Source organism: Parambassis ranga, unplaced genomic scaffold (genome assembly GCF_900634625.1).
Source record: "Parambassis ranga unplaced genomic scaffold, fParRan2.1 scaffold_21_arrow_ctg1, whole genome shotgun sequence".
NCBI lineage: Eukaryota > Metazoa > Chordata > Actinopteri > Ambassidae > Parambassis > Parambassis ranga.
In genome coordinates, this window is record NW_021144767.1 from 8,586,275 (window position 1) to 8,593,462 (window position 7,188).

A 7,188-nucleotide genomic window follows, 5' to 3' on the forward strand; every position below is an offset into this window, starting at 1 on the left:
TTTCCTCCATACCAACATTAATATTCTACATTGTTTCATGATCATCTCTCAAACTCAATAATCTTCCCCTATATCCCTCCTCATTCTTTGTCAGGGTGAACCAATAAACCACTATAATTCCTTGGAAGCTTCCCACAGGTGAGCAACCACAAGGAATCATGTATACTGACAGTCAAGAAATGCACCAACAACCAAGTTACATATTTGCTGCTGATAGAAGGTCTTAGGAATCAGATGGGCAAGCTTTATTCTACTGTTATGTAATGTATACAATGAAAATCTGACACAAATGAGGGCGGGTATATTGAGTCTGTGCAAACAAAGAAGTTTGTTCCCTGACATGAATGAATGTAACTGCAGCAGAGTAAAGATATCTTTGCTAAATTAGTATAACGTTAGGCCAATCAAATTTCATGATAATGTAATCACAAATTAAATGTAGATTTCCTTTAAATCCAATTATGAGACAGCTGTATTATTCAGAAACAACAGAATACAGAACAATCACAGTAGCACCAAAGGAAAGTGACTGAATGAGATGCCCTTTACATTAAACTGTAACCCGGAACTGTGTGACACCGTTTGTTTGTCTAATTTACAGACTGGCATGCCGAACATGTACCCACTACCACCAGTGTAAATGCTCTGGACAGAAAGTTCCACTGAATGTTGGATGTGATGAAAGTGAGTGAGCAAACACTGGTGGTCTGGTCCTGACAGACCTGTAGATGACTCTGTCAGAGAAGAAATCACAGCGCTGACTTTCTGGGTTCACCAAGATCACTCTTGCAACTGCACAGTTGACCGTCTGATACCAACGTACATGGGGTGGTAACTGAAATCCAACAACAAAACACTTAGAACAATGTAACTGTATTATTAAGACCACATATTGTACGACGTCTCGTGCCTTTTGTTGAGTCGTCTCTTCTGTTAGAGCTGATGACCTGCTGTCTGTAGCGTCCATCTGCCCCTTCAGGTACACCTGTACACATGATTTATGGAGTGTCTCAGCTCATTCATAGTAGCCTATATAAACATCTTTCTGTGTGCTAGTTTACACCATCTCTTGCCTCTTAGTGTCAATCTGCGATGTTAGTAAACTGTGGATCTGTATAGAAGTTACAAAAATGCTTTTACCATTTCCAGAAGGGTTTAACCCTCTGGGCATCCTAGAGCCAAAACGGGTACATTTGCCTTTTTTTTGTATTTTGGTTCTCATATCTCTGTCAGTTTAAAGGCTAAATGTACAAAACTTGGCCAGGGATATTTTTTTTATGATTATTTACAAAAATCAATTGTCCCCATTTTCGCAAGTTGTACAAAATGGGAGATAAAAACTTTTGTTACGTTCAGCACCCTTAGGTACACGTTGGCCAAATTGACTCCCATTACATCAGCAAATCTTTGATATACTCTAATCCTGACATATTATTATGTTTTCCCAACATATCCCTTTTAGTTTTGAACGTTTTCCTTTAAAAAAAAAAAAAAAAACACATTTTAGGTGTTATGACCCCTTTAAACCCACAATGGGGGGGGGGGGGGGGCACAGCTCCCTCACAGTTTTTATAAAGACCTAATTTTGCAAAATGCAAGGAATAAAATAACTGAACTTCATAAAAATGGCTTGGTGTGTTTCAGCTTGATATAAAAGAGACAATAGAGAATCATATTGTGCATGTGAGTGTGTGTGTGAGTTGTGTGTGGTAAATCAAAGTCTAAAACAATCAAGTTTGTTGATAAACAAGTGGTGTTAGTGTTGCTGAGAATATATTGTGTGTGTGTGTGCGTGCACGTAAATTCAAATGATGAAAAGATAGATCATACAGAGGGTCCGTTCTCCTATTGGATGGTGTGCACCATGTTATGTAGGTGCATCTTTGAAGTCTAGAAGAACATGGTACAGTTTTATCTGGCCAGTCATGCCACCACGCGCAACCATGAAGAGGAGATTAAATTTTGAAGAGGCACTTGCTGCCATTTTGAGGTCCCCAAGGCCACTGATGAAAACACATCATCCTCTGACAGCAGGAAGTATCCACATAGGAATTTTTCCATTGTCCAGAGGAGGACCTTGGCAGCACCACTGGGGAGGAAGAGGGAGAAGAAGAGCAAGAGGAGAGAAGAGGAAGAGGAAGAAGAACAAGCAGAGGAAATGGATGACAGCAACTGGAGATTTCACTGGAGTTCCAAAATGGTAAGTGACAAGGGTGTAGATTGCGTTGACATTGGTGGGGCCTAAGATTCCAATGAAATTTAGACCCCTCCTGCACCCAATGAGAATCTGTTATTGTTCAGGAGGTGATCAAATTATTGGTGGGGACATGCCCCCTCCGTCCATGCTACTACACCCTTGCAAAGTGATGCTCCCACTAATGAACAAAGGTGTCTATTTGTCACATTTTGCTCTGAGATCAGGATGATCAGCAGCCTCTAGTGAGCAGCCTCAAATGAGGATCCCGTCAGCTCTCCCTCCTCCAGCGGCTCCCTGCTTCTAGCGGAGGCGAACCCTCGTCAGTGTGCACTATCAAGCAGCCGCCAGAGAAGTGCGTATTGGGATCCGGCTCGAAGGACCAATTTATGTTAGGAATAAAACAGATAGGAAATATCAGCTGTTCATCACTCAAGTGCTTTTATTCCTGCAGGAAGGAGCAGTCACACACACAGACAGCAGCCTCTGTAGGAGTGCTCAAGGTCTTTTCAGAGCAGCTCCCTTCTTATACCCTCTGTTATCTGACAGACACGACTTCTCAGAATACACACATCTTAGAAAAGGCACAAGCACAATCATAAAACAGGATCACAGGACTATGATAGTAATGATTAATCACCATACACTATAATTAATTAATAGTAAAAAGCAAATTAAGGTAGAATTCTTCCAACAAGCACCTTTAACTTTTTGTTTTCCTGAGGACATGCATTCCAGTGTGGAGCTACTGTGCCAAATGTGGGGCCCATGTCTGCAAAATGCATCATGATGCACCACCGTGCTGCCGCAGAGGACTGCAAGAGGACAGCAAGAAGGTTCCTGGTTCCATTCTGACTGGGGTGGCGATTTTGTGTGGAATTTGCATGTTCTCCCTGTGCCTGCGTGGGTTCTCTCCGGGTACTCAGGCTTCCTCCACATTCTAAAGACAAGTTAGGTTAATTGGTCACTCTAAACTGCCTGTAGGTGTGAGTGTGAATGGTTGTTTGTCTGTGTTGCCCTGCGATGGACTGGTGACCTGTGCAGGGTGTACCCCGCCTCTCACCCGAAGTTAGCTGGGATAGGCTCCAGAACACCCCCCCCCACCATCACCCCCGGGTTAGAGGTTTAAACATGTAGCAACATTATCAGCATGAACATGTTAAGCTAGGAAGCTAACAACAAGCAGGAGGAGCAAACCGCGTCTTACCTCATAAGCTGATGAAGGAGGGTCTGACCGTCGTTCGCGCCACGCGGTTTTTATCATGGTCCAAGGGTCCAATCAGATGTCCCCTTCAGTGACCATGCACCTGGCTGTCATAGGACGGACTGTCTGTCAGTCAGTCAAATGTCAGCCATGTTGGTCAGTTTGTAACTGGTATCTTTATTGGTTAAGAAAAGGCCGGTCATTAGTCAAAATAATAAGTGTACTCAGTAACAAATTGTGATGTTAAAAATAGCGAAGTACATTATTTTGTTACATTTGTACTTAAGTACAAGTAAAAGTACTGGCTTAAAAATAAAGTACAAGTACCCAGAAAAACTACTTAATTACAGTAACTTGAGTATTTGTAATACTGTTACTGCCACCCTTGGATATATGCAGTGCTTCCCCTGGATATGTGCAGTCCACCCCTGGACACATGCAGTCCACCCCTGGACACATGCAGTCCACCCTGGATATATGCAGTCCAGTGCAGTGAGGCATGCTCTGATCTGTACAATGGAGAAACCAAACAACTACTCCAAACACTGGCCTTCAATGTTTGTCAAAGTTTGTCTTCAAACAAGATGCTTATGTTTAAGGCAAAAGCTGTGACCTTGTTCAACATCCTGACACAGGATCATCACTTGATGGTGTCATAAACATTCCAATTTAAGACTAGTGGTTAAGGCCATAAAAACTCAGTGGACAAGACATGTCTCTGGTTCTCTTCCAGGCAGGTTTACACATAGTGGAGGTTCCATGGTGTAATGGTTAGCACTCTGGACTCTGACTCCAGCGATCTGAGTTCAAATCTCAGTGGAACCTTTTGTTTGGACAGTAATCCTGGTGTCCTATCTACACAGATCAGTCTATGGAGAAGTCCACAGTCTGTGCATTGCTCCAGCTGTAGTCATTAATTACTGAAATAAATCAACCTTTTGATGATATTCTACTTTCAAGTGTTTATTTCTTTTAATTTTGATGGTTATAACGACAACCAATGAAAACCCACATTCAGTAGGTCAGGAAATGAGAATATGTGAAAAGGTTCAATATTGAAGACACCTGGAGCCACTCTAACCAGATAATGAACTCAAAACACCTGCAAAGGCCTTTAAATGGTCTCAGTCTAGTTCTGTAGGCTGCACAACCACAGGAAGACTGCTGACTTGACAGTTGCCCAAAGACGACCATTGACACCTTGCACAAGGAGGGCAAGACACAAAGAGGCTGGCTGTTCACAGAGCTCTGTCCAAGCACATTAACAGAGAGGGAAGGGGAGTACAAGCAAGAGGGAGTACAAAGTGTTCCCAAACAGGGACTTGAACCCTGGACCCTCAGATTAAAAGTCTGATGCTTCCAATACTTCACTAGTACACTTCATGTAGAGTAGTGAGTCCTGATTGACTTGCAATTGACCTTATACAAGGGGGATTAGCTCAAATGGTGGTAGAGCGCTCGCTTAGCATAAGAAGGGGTCCGATTTTCTCGCTGTCGCACGCAAGGGAAAAAGTTGAGAAAAATGTGGAGCCCCGCTGTGCGCGGACAAACGTCTCGTGTAGCGGTATTGAGGCAATATTCCTGTTCATTATAAAGGAGTTTAAGTGAAATATGAAACAAATCATCTGCCATGGGCTGGACTCGAACCCGTAGTCTGTGCGACAATGTATAGAGTTGTTGGAGTGTTTAAATCCCACAACGTGCGTAAAATAATTAATGATTGATTTAGCTTAGTTTAGATATGTTTAAATATATTACAATATCAACAGATGTTTTTTAGTTTATATGCCCCGTCCAATGACTTGTGATGTTTACCTGTTTATGGTTTAATAATATGAACAATGAGCAGTCAACGTGTTTTTGTGTGGGAGCTTCTTTGATAAAGATCAGAGTGAATCTTAAATGTTTATATGATTTATCAGAACAAATATAAAACAAATACAAGTGAATACACACACACACACACTGCATACAGGACTATAAAATACTATTCAGCCATTCACCCATGTGAAAATATATACAACATATACAGGTCAAATATTAGGTCAAATATTACACAATGTACAATTATACAATAAAATTCAACAGCACTGCATAAAGACAGACAGGCTTGTTGATTTAAACATAAGAAAATTGCTTATATACAATATATACAGGCCAAACATTGTACAGTGTTTACTGTGGATGTTTTTGCTGGCGCAGCCACTCATCCAGAGACATTCCACTGGATGAACGCGAGCAAAATGTGGCATTACCATATCTACTGTGGCCAAACTCTGCTGTTTTAGGATGCCCACATTTGCTGCATGTGTTGAAGGTAACCCTTCTCACCTTCCTTTTTTGGACTCCACTCTCCTCCAGAGCCCGCCGCCGCCTGTTCCTCTGAGTGAAACGGGACACAGTAGGAAGAGGAGCAGCAGACGCAGGAAGAAGGGAGCTGCGCCTGCACCGGATGCTGCAGTACCAGAAGCTGCCATCACCACTGGCACAGTCATGTTTGGGTTCAGAACTAACGTGCCTAACCCAGCTGCTGAAACAGGCTGTGCAGTTTCTGATGCTGTGGGACCAGGTACTGTGGGCGCAGGTGTGATGGGGCGCTCCCTGATGCGCCGGCGACCAGGCGCAGAGGAGCCTGTCCTTCCTGATTTGGTGGAAGTACCAATGTGTGCTTGGGCCTGATATGATGGTGCTTCATCCAGTGGTTCCCTCAGAGCAGTAAGCCGGGTTTGAGCCACAGGAATTGAGGCAGATGGAGCCGGTCCCTGATTAAGGACACTCAATTCCTGACTCTTCTGCCGCCGTTGAAACCTGAAAATACATCATTTGCAGGATGCTGTCCTTCTCCATTACTGGACGTGGATGGGTGGGGTGGAGCAGAGGCCTGAGGACTGGTTGTCAAAGATGGGGGGCTCTTTGAAGATCATGGCAGGGGTCATCCTCACAGAGCACTGACACTGTGATGTCCTCCATGATCTCCTCCTGAAATCCCTCATCTTGCAGGTCCTCGTCATTTATTTGCTCCACCAACCTGTCCTCCTCTTCAGGGTTCTGGAGCACTGGAGTCAATGTTTTGCCTGTCTGGCTGTACAGATACTCCACCCCAGCAATTCCTACAAGAAAAAAACAAAAAAGAAAGTGTTCTTAATATTTTGTCCAGAACATAAAAGGTTATACAGATAATGTTTCAAAATACAAAAATGTGGATTGATGAATAAATGATTTATATTGGTGTTAAATGAGTATTTCTTGCCTGTGTATATCCAGGAGGGCGGTAGCGCTCATCCCAGGGCTTCCCAAACACAACTCGGCTGAGCTGGTCCACAGCCTCTCGCAGGGCACTGCCATATGATCGGATGGAAGAGGCTCCTTTACAGCCTCTTCCATCCGATCTTCATTCCATCAAGCCTTCAAGGAGATAGGCCTGAAAATGTGCATCACTGGCACTGGTTCCTAAAGGTTAAATAAAATAGAAAAAAAGGGTCACACACGCGCAAGATATGTGCTACATTTGAGGTACTATGAGGTTACATGCAATAGAGTTATGTAAATACATGAAAAATCATTATAACCAGAATTAATGAGGAAAAGTAATTAATTAGTTTCTTGTGAGATAAGATCTGTTCTGACATCAGAAAAGGACTGTAATATTACTGTAGAATGTGACATTACTTTAAAGTAATGGAAACAGTTACAGTGCTTATAATACTTAAAGAGACACTGTAATCCATATGGATACCTGGGATGAAGCGGTTCAAGTGGAGGTGGAAAGACTCCGGAGGTAGAGCCACGG

General features: G+C 42.9%; 1 non-coding gene across 1 annotated transcript; it reads left to right on the forward strand.

The window, feature by feature from the left end:
• Positions 1 to 4,151: 4,151 nt before the first annotated feature.
• On the forward strand, positions 4,152 to 4,223 carry trnaq-cug (transfer RNA glutamine (anticodon CUG)). The gene has a single exon. It is a non-coding gene; the product is annotated as a tRNA-Gln (tRNA).
• The last annotated feature ends 2,965 nt before the right edge of the window (positions 4,224 to 7,188 follow it).